This window comes from Salmo trutta, chromosome 11, assembly GCF_901001165.1.
Source record: "Salmo trutta chromosome 11, fSalTru1.1, whole genome shotgun sequence".
Classification (NCBI taxonomy): domain Eukaryota; kingdom Metazoa; phylum Chordata; class Actinopteri; order Salmoniformes; family Salmonidae; genus Salmo; species Salmo trutta.
Genome location: NC_042967.1, coordinates 6,176,879 through 6,195,759, shown reverse-complemented (window position 1 = coordinate 6,195,759; position 18,881 = coordinate 6,176,879). Strand labels below are relative to the sequence as shown.

Here is an 18,881-nt window from a genome sequence, read left to right as displayed (position 1 = left end):
CTTCTGCAATGTCTTACACAATTAATTTTACAGACACAAAAAGATCCCACCTTGTCTTGCGTATTTTGTTTTGCCGGCATTTGAAAAGTTTTACCGACAAATGTGCTGTTCCCATCAGGCCTGTAGAGACACGTGTAGAGACATGTTTTATCCAACATGGACTTTACCTCACATAAAAAGGTTGTATGGAAACCTGGTTACCGTAACATATTAAACACCACCACTAACAACTTCTCCTGGACCAGTGGGGCAGCTGAGGAGAAGTGCATACATTTGCATTCAAATGGACTCTGCGTGCGTATCGATGGGGTGGGAGAGGTCTGCCGCCCAGAGTGAGTCGTCGTGCCCCGGAGCCTGGAATCCGCTGGCAGCGGCACACGAGTACAGCTGTTCACTCCCTGAGTGTATCATTCAGTCCACATTCATCAGAATGGAGGTGAGGATCAGATGTGTCCCAATACTCTTGAATAGCTTCCTCTCCTCATCTCCTTTTGTTTGATACATGATGAGTACAGCTGTTCACTCCCTGAGTGTATCATTCAGTCCACATTCATCAGAATGGAGGTGAGGATCAGATGTGTCCCAATACTCTTGAATAGCTTCCTCTCCTCATCTCCTTTTGTTTGATACATGATGAGTACAGCTGTTCACTCCCTGAGTGTATCATTCAGTCCACATTCATCAGAATGGAGGTGAGGATCAGATGTGTCCCAATACTCTTGAATAGCTTCCTCTCCTCATCTCCTCTCCTTTTGTTTGATACATGCACCTTCAATATTCCCTCTCTCAATGATCTTTCCTTCCCTTACAGGGAGGATCTTACTGGGACCTCACAGCTCATTTGCATCTTATCCCACCCTTTATGCTGCAAACTTCCCAAGTTTCAAGGTGGACCCTGCCAGCAGAAACACACATGCGTGCCCTGTGCACGTAAAGGACCAAACACCATCTAAATAGCTGAAGGGGAGATGACAATCATGTGTTCAGTCCTCAACAGGATCCCCTGTCAAGTGTTAGCACACAAGCTGTGCTACTAGGGCTAGGCAACACCCCCACACAAAACAGCAGGTTGGTATCTGGCCTTAGTGCAGCATGTGATTTGACATTATGAGGTGGACATCATGCTGCATATGTAGCCAGGGGGACAATAATTGTGAAAGGAGTTAAATCACAAAACGTGACTTCTTTTGGACTTGGTAAATACTAGCTAGCACACCTCCAAATTGTGTGTATGGATTTGACACACACAGGCATTGAGCCTCATGTAATCCCACGATTATATTGGCACACCTGGGGTAGCGAAATATTCCATTCATGTAGTCTGAAAAACCATGAAGGCTGACAAATGGTTGGATAATCTAAAATGGGTAGGTAGGCTATATACAATTCTACGGCTCTACTAAATCTGTGATACCGAAGCTTCGTCAACCGATCGAAAAGGTTCGTTTGTGTTCACGTTCAGTGAATAAATGCGATATGATTTGAACCCTTTCTCATTCTCTCTGACAAACCCATCCCGTCTATTTTTGGGTGTGTATCGCTGCGGTTCCACTCTCTCTCTCTCTCCTGTATAGGCCTCAAAAAGGATCCCCGAACTCACTCTCCTGTCTAGGTTGAGAAAAGATACCTTCAAACCTGGGGTCGACGCAGCGGTACAGCCCGATGTGTTCTGACGGCCCGGCCTCGCTCGAATCGAGATGACACCCTAAAGCACAACTCGTTTGAGGTTAGCGTAATAAATATGAGTTAGCCTCACATCGAGGTGAGGTATGGTTGGCTGTATGGACGTTGACGCCGATTCAACAACTTTGCCCCGAAAATAGACATGAATGTTACTGTCTACAGTGTTAGGTGAGAGTCGGTTATGGTAACGTTAGCTAACTATGAATTGACTAACGTTACTAGTCTATGACTAGGTAAAGCCCCCTGTAAAATGTAGCTAGCTTCAGTGGTACGGAGTGGATATTTTGCTAGCCAGTTAGTCATTTCTGGTGGCTAACTAAACTACTAGCTAGATAGGAAACTGTGCTAGCTTGGTGGCAACACCTGAGCGTTTGAGCTACCTAGCCAGCTATCGTTGGATACCACCTTTACCCAGCTAGCTACAGTAACATTAGCTCATAGGTTCCATTTTCACAACAGCATTTTGACAAACCTGCCTAGCCATTTACCTGTAACGTTAGCTATATGGATTCACACCGGCTCCGTGAGTGAATAAATCCCAAAACGGTTGAATGTCCTCCGTTGATAGATTAGATTGATAACCGTTTTAATCTCCATACGAAGTTTTGGTGCTGGGTCCTCTGTGTTAGCAATTTGGCTAGATAGCTACATTGTCCTTCTCCATTGCGGTACAGTATACGCCTAAAAGATAAGTATCTAAAGCTGTTCGTTTTCACTGGTCGAGGCCTTCGGTGCATGTGTTTAGAAAACGGCTAGGCGTTTTATAATCCAAGACACGAACGATATCGGCAGGTAGATTGTATGGAGGTGCCCGAAGCCGATATATATTTTCAGCACCAACCGAGCGCAGAGGTCCACTGTACATGAACCTCTCTCCGAGAAGATATTGAAATCCCGCCTCCTTCCTTGCTATTGGAAAGTTTGTCTGTCAACCAATAAGTGGATGCTAATAGGGAATATTCTATTTTACATTATAAACTGGGTGGTTCGCGCACTGAATGCTGATTGGCTGAAAGCCGTGGTATATTTAAGCAATAACGCACGAGGGGGTGTGGTATATGGCCAATATACCACAGCTAAGGGCTGTTCTAATGGACACAGCCCTTAGCTATGGTTTATTGGCCATATACCACAACACCCCGAAGGTGCCTTATTGTTATTATAAACTGGTTACCAATGTAATTAGAGCAGTAAAAATACATGTTTTGGTAACCAGTTTATAATAGCAATAAGGCACCTCAGGTGTTTGGTATATTGCCAATGTACCACGGCTAAGGGCTGAATCCAGGCAATAGTGGCATATTGGCCAAATAGCACACCACCTAAAATTATTGCTTAATTAGACAATTTCATTGATCCTTAAATGAAATCTCCACACCTGGGACACCGGGTCATACAAAACGAACTTGCCCACTCATCAGTAGAGATAAAGAACAATACATCATGTCATGTGTTGGTCAATCAATGTCCATACAAGATGATCTCCCAAAATAAATAATTGTATTTTGACTCCCAACAAACAAATACAATTAGGTATTTATTGGGTAAGTGGTTTCAGCCTGGCTTTTCCTACTGCATGATTGACAGATAGGCCTTGACTGAAAGGGGGGTGCTGAAAAACCCTCTGACACACTGACATACTAAATACTGTGTGTATTTGTGTGTGTTTACTGTCTCAGAGTGTGTGTGGGCACGTAAACACACACACGCCAGGGGATTAAACCGACAGCAGGAGTTTTGAATAAGCCCACCCAACCCCTCTCCACGCACCCATATCCCCACAAAGCTCTCTCACACACACACACACACACACACACACACACACACACACACACACACACACAAAGCTGACCAACATCTGCTGTAGCACCACCAGACATAATGATACAAATCTGAATCGCCCTAATGAAATCACACACAATGGCATAACAGTGTTTCCCCTAGGATTGTGTATGCAGCGGTGGCAAGGTTAGCATAGGGAGGTGTGGCCAATAGCAATTTTTAGAGTCCCTCCTTTTTGCCTCAGAGACAAAATGTTGCTGTTTTAAAGTAACTACCCAGTGTTTCCAGATTTCTATGAAATATGACCTACAATTACTTACAATATGAGTTAAATAGTTTTCCTTCCAAAGAATTGGAATTAAGTATGTTAAAAAACAGTTTTTCTGTGTTGGAATGGTGTGGGCGTATACCGGCCATTAAAAATATTCACGCTTGTAGACTGGCTAGCTCATCCTCCTTTAGACCGCTGACTGGCCAGCTCATCCTACTGAGGAGTATTACCAGCCCCCAAGTGTCCGGTCTGGAGTGTGAAGTCACGAGCTCCGCTAGTCAGCTACTGTGTACAACCTAGCGGTGCCAAAAGCCCTGGTCTGCCCTAGAAAGCCTATGTAAATTTTGATCGGCATAACGGCCCAACATGTTTTGGGCTCTAAAATGTGTTTATTATGATCAAGTTCGATCACCAGAGTGAATTATTTTAAAGTTTGCAAAAAAAATTAGATAATTAATTAGATAGTGATCCATTCTGACTATTAAATGTGTCATCACACAGGAGCATGTGCGACCAATCATGATGGGTAGGCTATGAGGAGACTCGCACCCTCTTGTACGCTCTTTGCACTTGGTATCCGGTATTGACGTCGATATCATCTAGCAACATTGGGTTGACTCTCTCAGGCAGGATGAAAACGACTACATCAACCATGATCCTTTGCTAGTTACGGACACTTACGGATCATTAGCGATTTTTTGGGGTGGAATTTAGCCCCATTCAGCAATATGGCGCGCTTCAAATTAAAATACTTCCGGCTTCATGCACCATCTGGAGATTTCAATAGAAATATGTGGATGACGTCAGCACTATCACGATGTACTGGTTTTAATGTCTGAGTATTACATCATACTCTATGAAGAAATAGCAAGCATTTTTGTTTGAGGTGGGGTTTCTGAAGTGTTATTTTAAATTAAATTTATGCTTTGGCCACAAATACAGGTATAGGGCGAGTCAACAACATTGTTTGGGTATGAGTTAACCGAATACGAACTTTTAAAAGTTCAATTTTCACTTGGCAGTTACATTAAAACCTAATTTCCTGCAATTCTACACATTTTGCAATGGCTTATGTCGTGTTCTTATGCTATCTGAGTGACTCAAACATTATAACAAAACCAATGGGGACCAATGCCATGACATTTTTTTAAACTTTAGATTCTCCCTGACTGTGTAGTTTTTTTCTGGTGGTTGTTAGTTCTCAAAGATGATCTAATAAAAACATATTTACAGCTCAATTATCTTTTCTACATAATTGCAATCTGGTGTTAGTCATTTAAGTTGATACGGACAACTTTACTATCCCCAAAATGATAGATATAAAGAAAACACTGCTAAATGAATATAGGGGAAATACTGACATAGGTGGCTGACATGGGGATGACAAGTGATTTCTAATGGTGTGTGGTACAACGAGAGGGAGCGAGTGTGTGTGAGCGAGAGAGGGAGTGTGTGGGTGAGTGTGTGTGTGTGTGTGTGTGGTGTGAGAGAGAAAGAGAGAGTGTACTGTAAACCCTTTGGTAGTTGGCACGGAGAGTAAAGACAACAGAGGGGATGGACATGGCAAAGCAATGCTTCCACACGCCGTGAAGGAAAGATAAACCTCGGTGTGTTAATACACTGATGAATACACTCATGCAGGGGCGGAAATCCCGGGAGGGACGGGGGGGACACGACCCCCCCATCCTGGGAAAAATATGATTTGTCCCCCCCAATATATCACTGAAACATATCTATGTAATTTAAATAATATTAATAATACGCAATGAAAGCAATTGTGCTGATTATAGACACTTAATAGCGCGTTTTTAAGTTTCAAAAGATTGCGACCCCCCCACCCTTTCCCTCACAATGGTTTGATCCACTGCCAGTTCCTTAGCTTGCTAGGTAACAGAGAGGTCGTATCTACTGTCTGAAAGGCACTCAATGCACGTAACTGACGTGAGGTTAATCCAGTCAATCACGCACACACACTAGCTGAATATGCAGAGCTAGCGCGCAAATATTAACTATTAAGCTAGCTAGTACCTATTCCATTTATGTGGCGTTGTCAAAGATGGAATCAGCATGCAGATGATGTAAGTTAGTGCTTCAAAGTCCCTGTGATAAGGTTAGCAATAAACTGAAATCCAAACTGAACAGAACTACACTCTCTTCTACCATTGTCTTAAATATATTTAATGGTCTCGTTGCAAAAGCTAAATTGTCGCAAGTGAACTTTTATTTATTTATTTTATTTCACCTTTATTTAACCCGGGTAGCAAAGATTATAGCAAACACCACTGAAACTGAATTGGTGCTCGCTAGCTTTGCAAATTCAGCTATTGTTGGAAGCCAGCCAATATGAAACAAACTATTAAAATTACAAAAGGTTGCAGCATATGTTGTGTAAATGGTGAACTCATACAGCTGTCAACTCTTGTCATTTTAATCCATTTCACATTTGCTAGCTACCTTTTAGATCGAAGCCCAAATAGAATGATTGAAGATGATAGAAGCCCATCTCCTACTGTAAATAACCTACACACTGTGTGTGTAGCCAGCCAGCCAGGTAGAAAAATGGCAGAAAAATAAAAGACGGACATCAGAGTATTTTTCAATACACCAAAACGCATAGTAAGAACCCTAGTAGCCTAATATCTCAAAGACTAGTTGATAAAATGTTCATAAGAAAGAAATGAAATTCTAATGGAAATGTTTCACAATGATGTCATTAGGCAGAGCAGGCAACAGATGGCACACAGACAGCAGAGTTGGGGACAGATATGCAGGGGCAGACTGGCAGAGACAGGGAGTCTCAGGTAAGTTTGTTGAGTCTTTGTTTGGCAACATTATGAAAGGTTCTCAATTTTTTTGACTTGTAAAATAGGAACATAATTGGAAAATGCCATGGATACCCCCACTCTCAACTTAAACTGGTGACTGAACTAAGATTTGTTAAAGGCAATGGTATTGCTGTTGTGATTAGTTGTGTAGTTTTGGGTACCGGTAGTTAGGAGTACGGCAAACACCTTATTTCTTTGGTTCCTCAATATATATTTACCATATTACAATGTAGGCTATGTGTTACAGCACTACTTTTGGTGTCCCCCTCAGGAATTGCTCTTGAGAAAATTCATGTAATTGTCCCCTCCAAAGTTGATATCAGATTTTCGCCCCTGCACTCATGCATAGACACACACGAGCAGGGCACACAAAGTAAAACTATTCTGTCTGTGTTCACCAATTGCTCCAATACATAACTTTACATTAGAAGATAAACAATATGCATAAAAAAAGACATGCATAAAACAACGTCTGCAATTTATTTGATCTATTCCACTTTTGAAGAAATACAGACCCGTGGTTTGGATCAAGGTGTCAGTGCAGGTGCCTGCTAGAGCATTGGATTCCTGTTTTTGCTGTCATCTTGTGGTAAAAAAACAGAATCATCACACGATAGCTACAGAAGACTTTCTGCTACAATGTAATAACATTTATGTAATTGTATCACTGCAGATTCAGAGAAATAATCAAGTTAATGTAGTCTCAGCTTTATTGCAAGATATCTGATAGTATGGGGACGCCAAAGGGAATTCTGGGTAACGTTCATAAAGTAGCCTAGGTTCATGATGTTGTCATTATCACAGTGAAGGATTATAAACAGTTCAAATCAAATAAAGTTGTATTAGTCACACGCGCCGAATACAACAGGTAGTTTAAAAAAATACGGATAAGAATAAGACAGCTTTTCTGATTATTCACTACAAACAGTGGCTGACATAACAACCCTCCGAGGCAGAGGTACATTTTATCACGACTCATGCTGGGAGTGTGTTAGCCCAATAATGGACTAAAGGAGCCTAACGTTACTTCTTATAGTCCAAGGACCTTGTTCTGTTTTGTGGTGAATTGGCTCTAGAAGCCAAAACAGCCTAATGCATTAAGGTTCTATTAACATAAAGCACCCTACTTTCATATCACATCAAAATCATTTCACAAATGCAAAATATACACTTACTGTACACTTAAAACCGGGTTTTAACACAGTTGCAGCCGACAGTATTTTTCAGTGACATGTTTGTGGCCTGTTTTCTGTTTACATAGGTGTTAGCAGACGCAGATAGATAATTAGTACAGGTACGTCTCTGTCCGTTTTCAGTAAACAAGCACCGTAATATGGAGCGATTTCAGTGCCAACAAAAATTGTATTTGTGTTAGGATATTTAATTATATTGAAACTGAATATATACATATTCAATTTGAATATTTTATTAAATGTAACTTTAAAACAGAATGCAGTATTCATTCAATTCAGTTCAAAATCATGAAATACAAGTTCAATTTAGGAATTTAATGATTCAATTTAGGGTTGCAAAATTCTGGGAACTTTCAATAAATTCCCAGATTTTTCAGAAATCCCTGTTGGAGGTTTCCCGGAGTCAGGAGGGAATAAGCAAGATATCCGGAATCCTCCAAACATGCAATTACTGTTTTATTTTTTTTAAAGTGGACAGCAATTTCTGGCGCATGAGATCTCATGTCGAAATATGCCATCTTTCGGTATCGGTAGTACCGGGCGCTGACCCGGTTCGAACAGTTCCTGGCTTGGGTTCTGCGAGGGCTCGTGGGGATGCTGTTTGCCGTCTTCCAGTTGCTCGTGGCGCCGTGGCGGGGAGCTGACAGGTCGGCGAGGAGGCTCCCACCAATCAACAACCCACTTTGACTTTTAGCGGTTCTCGCGATTCGGCTCGCCCACAAGATTTGACGGCGAGACCGGCCATTTACACTATGCTAGCGGCACTCGCCTAGCCATGCTAGCCTCGCCCTCGTATGGGTGCTAACAAGCCATGCTAGGTAGTGCTACGCATCAACAGCCAATGCCAGCCAATCCAGTAAGGGTTGGAAGCTATAGTGAGCTTCGATTGGTCACTCATGTCGCAATATTGTAGAGGATTCGAATCAAGTTCAGCTTTCCCGAACTTTAGTCCGGCCCTGTTCAGCTCCCTTGCCCATGCTCGCATCGCTCAACGGTCCATTCCACTTCTCTCACTTTCCTTCTATTGAAAGTGAATTGCTTTCAATGTTTCACAGAGCTTCCTATTGTAAATGGCCCGTTAGTGTATTACTCTAGGCATAGGCCTGCTTGAAAACATTAGGCTATTGAATGAGTATTTCATATAAAAGAGTGTGTTTCAAGTACAGCATGTCACAAGAACACAGTGGATATACACTGAGCGTACGAAACATGAAGAACACCTTCCTAATATGGCCCTCAGAACAGCCTCAGTTCGTCGGGGCATAGACTCTACAAGGTGCCAAAAGCGTTCCACAGAGATGCTGGCCCATGTTGACTCCAATGCTTCCCACAGTTGTGTCAAGTTGGCAGGAAGTCCTTTGGGTGGTGGACCATTCGTGATGCACACAAGAAATTGTTGAATGTGAAAAACTCAGCAGTGTTGCAGTTCTTGACACAAACCGGTCCGCCTGGCACCTACTACCATACTTTGTTGAAAGGCATTTAAATCTTTTGTCATGCCCGTTCACCCTGTGACTGGCACCCATGTCTCAATTGTCTCCAGGCTTAAAAATCATTATTTAACTTGTCTCCTCCCCTTCATCTACACTGTTTGAAGTGGATTTAACAAGTGACATCAATAAGGGATCAAAGCTTTCACCTGGATTCACCTGGTCAGTATATTTCATGGAAAAAGCAGGTGTTCATAATGTGTTGTATACTCAGTGTAGGCTGCTACATCCCAAAAGGCACCCTATTCCCTATATAGTGCACTAGTTTTGACCAGAGTCCTATGGGAATATCAAATCAAATTGTATTTGTCACATGCACCGAATACAACAGGTGTAGACCTTACAGTGAAGTGCTTACTTACAAGCCCTTAACCAACAATGCAGTTTTAAGACCATTTGAGACACACACAAAGTGTGGCTCAGTTGGTTGAGCATGGTGTTTGCAACGCCAGGGTTGTGGGTTTGATTCCCACGGGGGACCAGTACGGGGAAAAAATGTATGAAATGTATGCATTCACTACTGTAAGTTGCTCTGGATAAGGGTGTCTGCTAAATGACTAAAATGTAAATGTAAAAATGTTTAGCTGGTATCTCGGTTGCAAGAGGGATTTACATACATTTAGAACATAGACAATATAGTGGCTGGGGGCCATGCCGGGGCCAGGGAAGGGACATTGCTTTAGGCCTACCTATATAAAAGTCACTGTAATCAGAACAGGTTACATCCCAAATGGCACCCTATTCCCTATATGGTACACTACTTTTGCCATTTTACTATGTAAAGTGCTTTGAGCATCTGGAAAAGTGCTATACTTTCCTATACAATCTTTACAGTGCAGTTTATGAGAATAAACATACCAATAAGCATCCTAAATTCATCCTAAATTATTTCATGTTTTGATTTTTGATTGATCATGTCTTGATTAAAGTCGTATGTGTATGTACTGTATATACTGTGTGCGTGTACGTCATAGGAGGCTGGTGGGTGGAGTTATAGGAGGACGGGCTCATTGTAGACTGGAATAGTGCGGATTTATGAAGGTCAAGAATGTCTATGTGTTCTTGCATACCTGTGTGTGTGTGTGTGTGTGTGTGTGTGTGTGTGTGTGTGTGTGTGTGTGTGTGTGTGTGTGTGTGTGTGTGTGTGTGTGTGTGTTATACTGACCCTGTCCTCTCTCTCTCTCTCTGTAGCTATAGTATCCAATGAGGGTCAGTTCCCCCCAGCCTCAGGGCAGCAGCCTGGCCCCATGTGTTGCTACCCCAGGACCTGGTGCCCATGCTCAGAGTCATGGGAGGGCCCAACGTTGACTGTGGGACGATAACAGGAGCTAAACAATAGCTGCCACAACAACAACAACAGAGAGAGCTATGGCACCACACAACAGGGACAGCTACACATTACTACTGTATATAATCATACAACAGGAACATCTCTCCAAGCAGGAACAGCTACACAACAGAAAGGAACAACTACACAATAAAATCACAACACAATCATACAATAGAATAGAAAGTACTTTTTTTAAACAATTTTTGTAAGTATTCAGCTGACAATTGCGTAAAGCATATTAATGTTCACTAAAACTTAAAATGTCAGCTGAACTGCGACTTCACATCAAGAGCGGATCTTGCTGGAAACCGACCCACAATCTCATTAATGTAGCCGACTCTTATCTGCTGTCATGGTGTTCTCCAAATTTACCACCAGGTGGAGTTATTGGGTTATTTTATGAAAATGGTGGCTTTTTGAACAGCCAACTTTCACAAGTTGTATAAAAAAATATATATCAAAACTTTGTCAGATAATAGTTAACCCCTTAACATTATAAATCAACGACAGCTTAACATATTTTTATATTTTTACTACATTACATAAAAAAAATGCTTGTGCTGCCTTTTTGTCACTGGTGTTACCTATATTTTAATGACAATTCAGGCTTTCTAGAATGTAATTTCCGTCTTTAATTTGCATATATAATCAAAGACAGAAAAGGTTAATGATAATACTAAGAAATTGTTTTGATTAGTAATAATGTACTTTAAACATGCATGTGTAAAGTTCTATTGTCTGACATTTTTCCGTTTATACTATTGTTTTTTGTAACATTAGAAATAATTGAGGTTGAGTCATCAAAATTGAAGGATCATATCCTTAAAAGGTTTACTAATGAATGTAGCAACAGTTAGGTAGATACAAAAACCATATTCAATTAAATTGGTTAACTCTGATGCCAGAACACCAATATGCCCTACAGTAATACCAGTGACACAATGTAACACCAGTGACACAATGTGAAACCAATGACAAACACAAGATTATTTCAAACAAATTTGATGAATTTATTGGTAATATTTTTAATTACAAATCATTTCAGATTTCATAAGATGGGTTGATTTAATATGAACAATAAAATGAGGGTTATTGGTCAAAGATTAAGACCAAAGGATGAAGCCTATTGGCTAAAATGTGTCTTTCATATCACAACATTGTCATACGAAAACATGTCCACTAGAACATTAGAAACACCAACATTGAACATAAACTATAACTGTTTTCCTAACCACACTGATACGAACATTGTGTCTGCAGTAAAACATGTTCATGGAATTTTTCCTGTATTGTTCTTCACTTTTACTTCAGATATTTTTGTCTTTGCCATGTTATTGTGTCGCGTCCATCTCTTATCATCTCTGATCCAATCTCCATTGCTTTCTAGTTGCAGACGGCTTCTTCACTAGTAGCCAGTTCACATCTGCCACTTTCACAAGGTCAAGTGCTCCTCCAAGTACTTCCAGATACTGTGGCGAATTTGAACTGATCTTTTGTTCACTGGCAGCGGCTCTGGCATCAGACAAACAATCTCGTCATCCCCATACCAGTTGATATCATCCCTTGGGTTTGGCCAGTAGAACTTGTTGCCACCATTCCTGCGCATGCACTTTTCCTTGACATTACGTTCTTCAACCTCCAGTACAATGCCAGGGTATGGCATTTGAAACAGTGGCCAGGTAAACAAAAGCATGGTTTGCTGTCATACCTTGTCCATAGACTGCATACATGGTAAGGTAACCAACATGTCATTTTGTAATTTGGGTGAACTATCCCTTTAAGTAACTCAGTAGATACAGAGTGCATATGTCTTCCTACAGACACTGTCTTAATTCTGACCTTGCAGTACTGGGTTCACTGTCTGGAGTGGATGCGGGGGTTAACACTGTCGTTCCTGCTTTCAATCTCTCTGTGTTTTGCCTGTCTGACCCACCATTTCCTTCACTCCTGTCTTTTTTCCCCTTTCTGTGAGATCCTTCACTCTCTTTTTTGACTCTCTAAATCCTTTAAGTAAGTCTGGTGTTTTTGTATAAGTTGGGCTGCTCAGAGGTGTGGGTTAGCATCCCTGCGCTGTCTGTAGAGTCTTAACGCTTTTCAGCAGCACCTCATTTCGCCATCTCAGAAGGAAAGACATTATGTGACTACGATATTGAAACAGTAATTAAATGCTAATAAGTCTTTTTTAATACACTGCTCAAAAAGATAAAGGGAACACTAAAATAACACATCCTAGATCTGAATGAATGAAATAATCTTATTAAATACTTTTTTCTTTACATAGTTGAATGTGCTGACAACAAAATCACACAAAAATAATCAATGGAAATCCAATGTATCAACCCATGGAGGTCTGGATTTGGAGTCACACTCAAAATTAAAGTGGAAAACCACACTACAGGCTGATCCAACTTTGATGTAATGTCCTTAAAACAAGTCAAAATGAGGCTCAGTAGTGTGTGTGGCCTCCACGTGCCTGTATGACCTCCCTACAACGCCTGGGCATGCTCCTGATGAGTTGGCGGATGATCTCCTGAGGGATCTCCTCCCAGACCTGGACTAAAGCATCCGCCAACTCCTGGACAGTCTGTGGTGCAACGTGGCGTTGGTGGATGGAGCGAGACATGATGTCCCAGATGTGCTCAATTGGATTCAGGTCTGGGGAACGGGCGGGCCAGTCCATAGCATCAATGCCTTCTTCTTGCAGGAACTGCTGACACACTCCAGCCACATGAGGTCTAGCATTGTCTTGCATTAGGAGGAACCCAGGGCCAACCGCACCAGCATATGGTCTCACAAGGGGTCTGAGGATCTCATCTCGGTACCTAATGGCAGTCAGGCTACCTCTGGCGAGCACATGGAGGGCTGTGCGGCCCCCCAAAGAAATGCCACCCCACACCATGACTGACCCACCGCCAAACCGGTCATGCTGGAGGATGTTGCAGGCAGCAGAACGTTCTCCACGGTGTCTCCAGACTCTGTCACGTCTGTCACATGTGCTCAGTGTGAACCTGCTTTCATCTGTGAAGAGCACAGGGCGCCAGTGGTGAATTTGCCAATGTTGGTGTTCTCTGGCAAATGCCAAACGTCCTGCACGGTGTTGGGCTGTAAGCACAACCCCCACCTGTGGACGTCGGGCCCTCATACCACCCTCATGGAGTCTGTTTCTGACCGTTTGAGCAGACACATGCACATTTGTGGCCTGCTGGAGGTCATTTTGCAGGGCTCTGGCAGTGCTCCTCCTGCTCCTCCTTGCACAAAGGCGGAGGTAGCGGTCCTGCTGCTGGGTTGTTGCCCTCCTACGGCCTCCTCCACGTCTCCTGATGTACTGGCCTGTCTCCTGGTAGCGCCTCCATGCTCTGGACACTATGCTGACAGACACAGCAAACCTTCTTGCCACAGCTCGCATTGATGTGCCATCCTGGATGAGCTGCACTACCTGAGCCACTTGTGTGGGTTGTAGACTCCGTCTCATGCTACCACTAGAGTGAAAGCACCGCCAGCATTCAAAAGTGACCAAAACATCAGCCAGGAAGCATAGGAACTGAGAAGTGGTCTGTGGTCACCACCTGCAGAACCACTCCTTTATTGGGGGTGTCTTGCTAATTGCCTATAATTTCCACCTGTTGTCTATTCCATTTGCACAACAGCATGTGAAATGTATTGTCAATCAGTGTTGCTTCCTAAGTGGACAGTGATTTCACAGAAGTGTGATTGACTTGGAGTTACATTGTGTTGTTTAAGTGTTCCCTTTATTTTTTTGAGCAGTGTTTAATTGTTGAGGGTTTTATAAAACATTGCGTTGAGAAAAAAGTTTGTGGCGTTATTGATTGTCACTGGCTTTATCATCATGTCACTGGTGTTACCAGCAAGAACAGTAACACCAGTGAAGATAGCACCAGTGACAAATCTGCAGACAAGATGGCATATCTAAGATGGCGGCCACTGTAGCTCAAACTACACTTCTTAAATTGTAAATAAATCACTTAATCATGCAATTTTATTTCCCCTTACTATAAACTGTATAACACCAGTGACACATCTTAAGTCATCGCATGAAATTACCAAGTTAAATCATCAAATTGTTAACATATGAAGAGAGAGTGAAGAGAGAATATTCATCACCCATGTGCTTTTCAAAACAGTCTCCAATGAATCTTTGACCCAGGAAGAATTTGTCAAGGATGTTACATTTTTTTCAAACTGGTAGTTTTTATACATTTTAACACCAGTGACATGAAATTGAGGGACATATTTGTAATATTTATTTGATATTTTAGTATTTTAAATAGTCCACTAAATAACTAACTATAATACTTTCCTTTGTATTATGACATTTAAAGAGGGAGAAAAATATATTTTTAAACTCAAAATATGTCACTAAATCATGACCCCTGACCCGAGGGACAAGCCAATTTCATGGTACCGAATGTTTTTGCAATATAACTGTCTTACATATGTTTTATTAATAATAAACACTTCAATTAAAACCAAAAATCTATATATTTTTTAAGTGTTTTTCCTGGTGAATAAGGCAGGGACAGAAAGCCACCATTTTCATAGAATGACCCTATTACTCCAATTACATTAATCAATAGCATTATTACAGCCAGGACAGTACTTACATTTATCATAAATATTCAGTTTTTCCCGCCTATAGTATTCCTGAGTTTACATGTCTATATTGCCAAGATGCATTATCCTAATGCTGTTTGTTTGTGTATGTAGGGCAGACAACTGACTACTTGTATTCCACATTTTACTTGCAATATTGGGTTACATGAGTTTATGTGGTCCCAGGCAGGCATTACCTGCAATCTTTGAGTTTAGGGTGTGTCACAACTTGCAGTAGAATATTTCTATACAACCATGCATTTCATGAATGAGAGACATTATAGATGTGGAAAAACATGGTTGTGTTTTGTTATTCCTCAGGTATCTCAACATTTTTCAGGCCTTGCCACTACAGGTCATTGCAAAATCTTCTATGCGGTTCTAGATCTGTGAATAAGAGATGGATATATTGAGCTAGTAGGTTGAGTGTCAGTTTGTATTCTTTTTGGCGATGTCACCATGTTTGTGTTAGTCTGGGTCCCAGTCTTTTTAGCTATTCGTTACAAGCTGGTAAAAAATCAAAAAGGTATTCCAGGATATTGGAAATTAAACAATACACTTCGTAAAGATCCTATTTTCATTGGAAACATCAAATATATTTTTGCACAAAAAGACTTGGGTCATGAAAGTAGATGGTCAGTTGTAGCCACTAAAGACGCTGTAGAGCTGAAGAACATTAGAGAAAAAGATTTGATGAGCAAGCTTGACAGTTTTCTAAAGAAAGATAATCTATCTTAAGAAGAAGAGTCTGTATTTAAATCTTTACAACAGTTTTACAAGGATCTGGGTGCCTTTCGCAGATCAAGAGCAAAATGGATTAAAGAGGAAAGAAACACCAGTTATTTCTTTGCACTTGAAAATAGATTTTTTTTAAATCTATAACAGCACTCAAATGAATGACGTATTATGCAAAGATCTCATTACAATATAAACATTTGTCAATTCCTTTTATGAAAACCTTTACAACTCACATTTTCAGGAAGATGGTTATGAAAGCTGCATTTACCAATCACCTGTGTCAACTGAAGAAATTAGAGAGCCTTTGAATTCAATGAAAAAAGGGAAATCATCTGGCCCTAATAGCCTGTCAGTTGAATTCCATAGGCAGTTTTGGGAGTTACTAGAAGACCCTAATTTTAATGTTTCAAGATTGCATGAAAAAATGTGAAATGGTCTGCACTATGAAACAGGGCCTTGTTTCACTGATTTTGAGGCCTGATAAAGACCCGTCTCTCATTGACAATTGGAGAGCAATTACTTTTTGGTTTCGGTGAAAATGTTATCAAAGTAATTTGCATGTTTTTACAAAGATATAAATAATTATGTGATACTAAACCTTAAAAAAGATTCAGTATCAGCAGAAGTGTACGACAGGTATTGTCACAATCATCAGCGGGTATGTGAATGCTCATCTTCTTATTTATTAAGAGGATACAAACCACTGAACCAAAACAACGACGAAAACCAGTCATGTAAGCTACTATGACTATACATGGAAACAACCACCCACAAAACACAAGCTGAAAACCCCTACTTAAATATGGCCTCCAATTAGAGGCAACGAAGAACAGCTGCCTCCAATTGAAGGCCAAACCAAAACCCTGAACATAGAAATAGAACTAGAAATACAAACATAGAAATACATGACATAGAACAGTACCCAAAAAATCCCAACAACACAAAACAAACACACCCCTGCCACGTCCTGACCATACTACAATAACAAAATGACCCCTTTACTGGTCAGGACGTGACAGGTACGCCCAATTTTGTCCTTTTTATTCATTTTGGTAGTGGAACTTCTATCTCTAGATATTCTGAATAATGCAAATCTGCATGGCTTATCCATTTTTAACAGAGAAATCAAAATTTCCAAACTTGTTGACGATACTACTCTTGTTTTAAAAGACAAAGACCAGGTCGCCCATGCCCTTAATGCTAAACGTTAAATATTATGTTTATATGACTCTGATGATAAAGAAATAGAACATATTCCTGTAAAGGACTGTGTTAAATATTTAGGAATACATCTATCAAAAAAACACTTAGTCAGACAAAATATGAATTTCTCTCCTAAAATTAAGAAAACCAATAATGTAGTTAATAATTGGCTACAAAGGGATCTATCTAATCCCTCTACCTGTAAAGAGATCAACAAGACATTTCTTGTTTTCATCTGGAAAAATAAGTCTCACAAATGTAAAAATTCAGTCCTCTCAAATAAAAGATCTGAAGGAGGTCTGGAAGTGTTGGATTTTGTTGACATAACACTTTCAAGATCAATTGGTTGAAAATATGTTCAGTCAATACAGAATCAATTTGGTATTTCCTTCCAAACAATGTGTTCAATAAGTTGGAAGGTCAACAATTTTTACTGAAATGTAATGATATTCCTGAAAGATTACCTGCTAAATTGGCTAGGTTTCACCAACAAGCTTTAATGTCCTGGAAAATATGTTTCCTGCACAACTTTTCCCCACATAATGCTCTTTCGTGGAGTAATTCACACATACAGTACATTCGGAAAAGTATTCAGACCCCTTGACTTTTTCCACATTTTGTTATGTTACAGCCTTATTATAAAATGTGTTACAAAAACAAATTTCCTCATCAATCTACACCCATAATGATGAAGCAAAAACATATTTGTATAAATCTTTGTAATTTTACAAAGAAAATGTAACTGAAAAATAACATTTACATAAGTATTCAGACCCTTTACTAAGTACTTTGTTAAGCACCTTTGGCAGCGATTACAGCCTTGAGTCTTCTTGGGTATGACGCTACAAACTTGGCACAGCTGTATTTGCGGAGTTTCTCCCATTCTTCTCTGCAGATCCTCTCAAGCTCTTTCAGATTGTATGGGGAGGGCCGCTGCACAGCTATTTTCAGGTCTCTCCAGAGACGTTCAATCAGATTCAAGTCCAGGCTCTGGTTGGTCCCACAAGGACATTCAAAGACTTGTCCCGAAGCCACTCCTGCATTGTCTTGGCTGTGTGCTTAGGGTCAGTGTCCTGTCACCCCAGTCTGAGGTTCTGAGTGCTCTGGAGCAGGTTTTCATCAAGGATCTCTCTGTACTTTGCTCCATTCATCTTTCCCTCGATCCTGACTAGTCTACCAGTCCCTGCCGCTGCAAAACATGCCCACAGCATGATGCTGCCACCACCATGCTTCAAAGTAGGGATGGTGCCAAGTTTCTTCCAGACATGACGCTTGGTATTCAGGCCAAAGAGTTCTCATGATCTGAGAGTCCTTTAGGTGCCTTTTGACGAACTCCATGCGGGCTGTCATCTGCCTTTTACTGAGGAGTTGCTTCCGTCTGGCCACTCTTCTATAAAGGCCTAATTGGTGGGGTGCTGCAGAGATGGTTGTCCTTCTGGAAGGTTGTCCCATCTCCACAGAGGAACTCTGGAGCTTTGTCAGAGTGACCACCGGGTTCTTGGTCACCTCCCTGATCAAGGAACTTCTCCCCCGATTGCTCAGTTTGGCCGGGCGGCCAGCTCTAGGAATAGGCTTGGTGGTTCCAAACTCCATTTAAGAATGATGGAGGCCACTGTGTTCTTGGGGACCTTCAATGCTGCAGACATTTGTTGGTACCCTTCCCCAGATCTGTGCCTCGATACAATCCTGACTCGGAGCTCTACGAACCATTCCTTCGACCTAATGGCTTGGTTTTTGCTCTGACATGCACTGTCA

At 41.1% G+C, this 18,881-nt stretch overlaps 1 protein-coding gene and 1 long non-coding RNA gene across 2 annotated transcripts in view; one reads left to right on the top strand and one right to left on the bottom strand.

The window, feature by feature from the left end:
* Window positions 1-2,572, bottom strand: part of zdhhc5a (zDHHC palmitoyltransferase 5a) — a 37,644-nt gene extending 35,072 nt beyond the window's left edge. Inside the window, exon 1 of the mRNA XM_029766076.1 lies at window positions 2,172-2,572. The gene's annotated coding sequence lies outside the window, so the exon portion shown is untranslated. The remainder of the gene's footprint in view (window positions 1-2,171) is intronic.
* Window positions 1,439-10,603, top strand: LOC115202148 (uncharacterized). Its single transcript, XR_003879919.1, has 2 exons — window positions 1,439-1,726; window positions 10,436-10,603. It is a non-coding gene; the product is annotated as an uncharacterized LOC115202148 (long non-coding RNA).
* The last annotated feature ends 8,278 nt before the right edge of the window (window positions 10,604-18,881 follow it).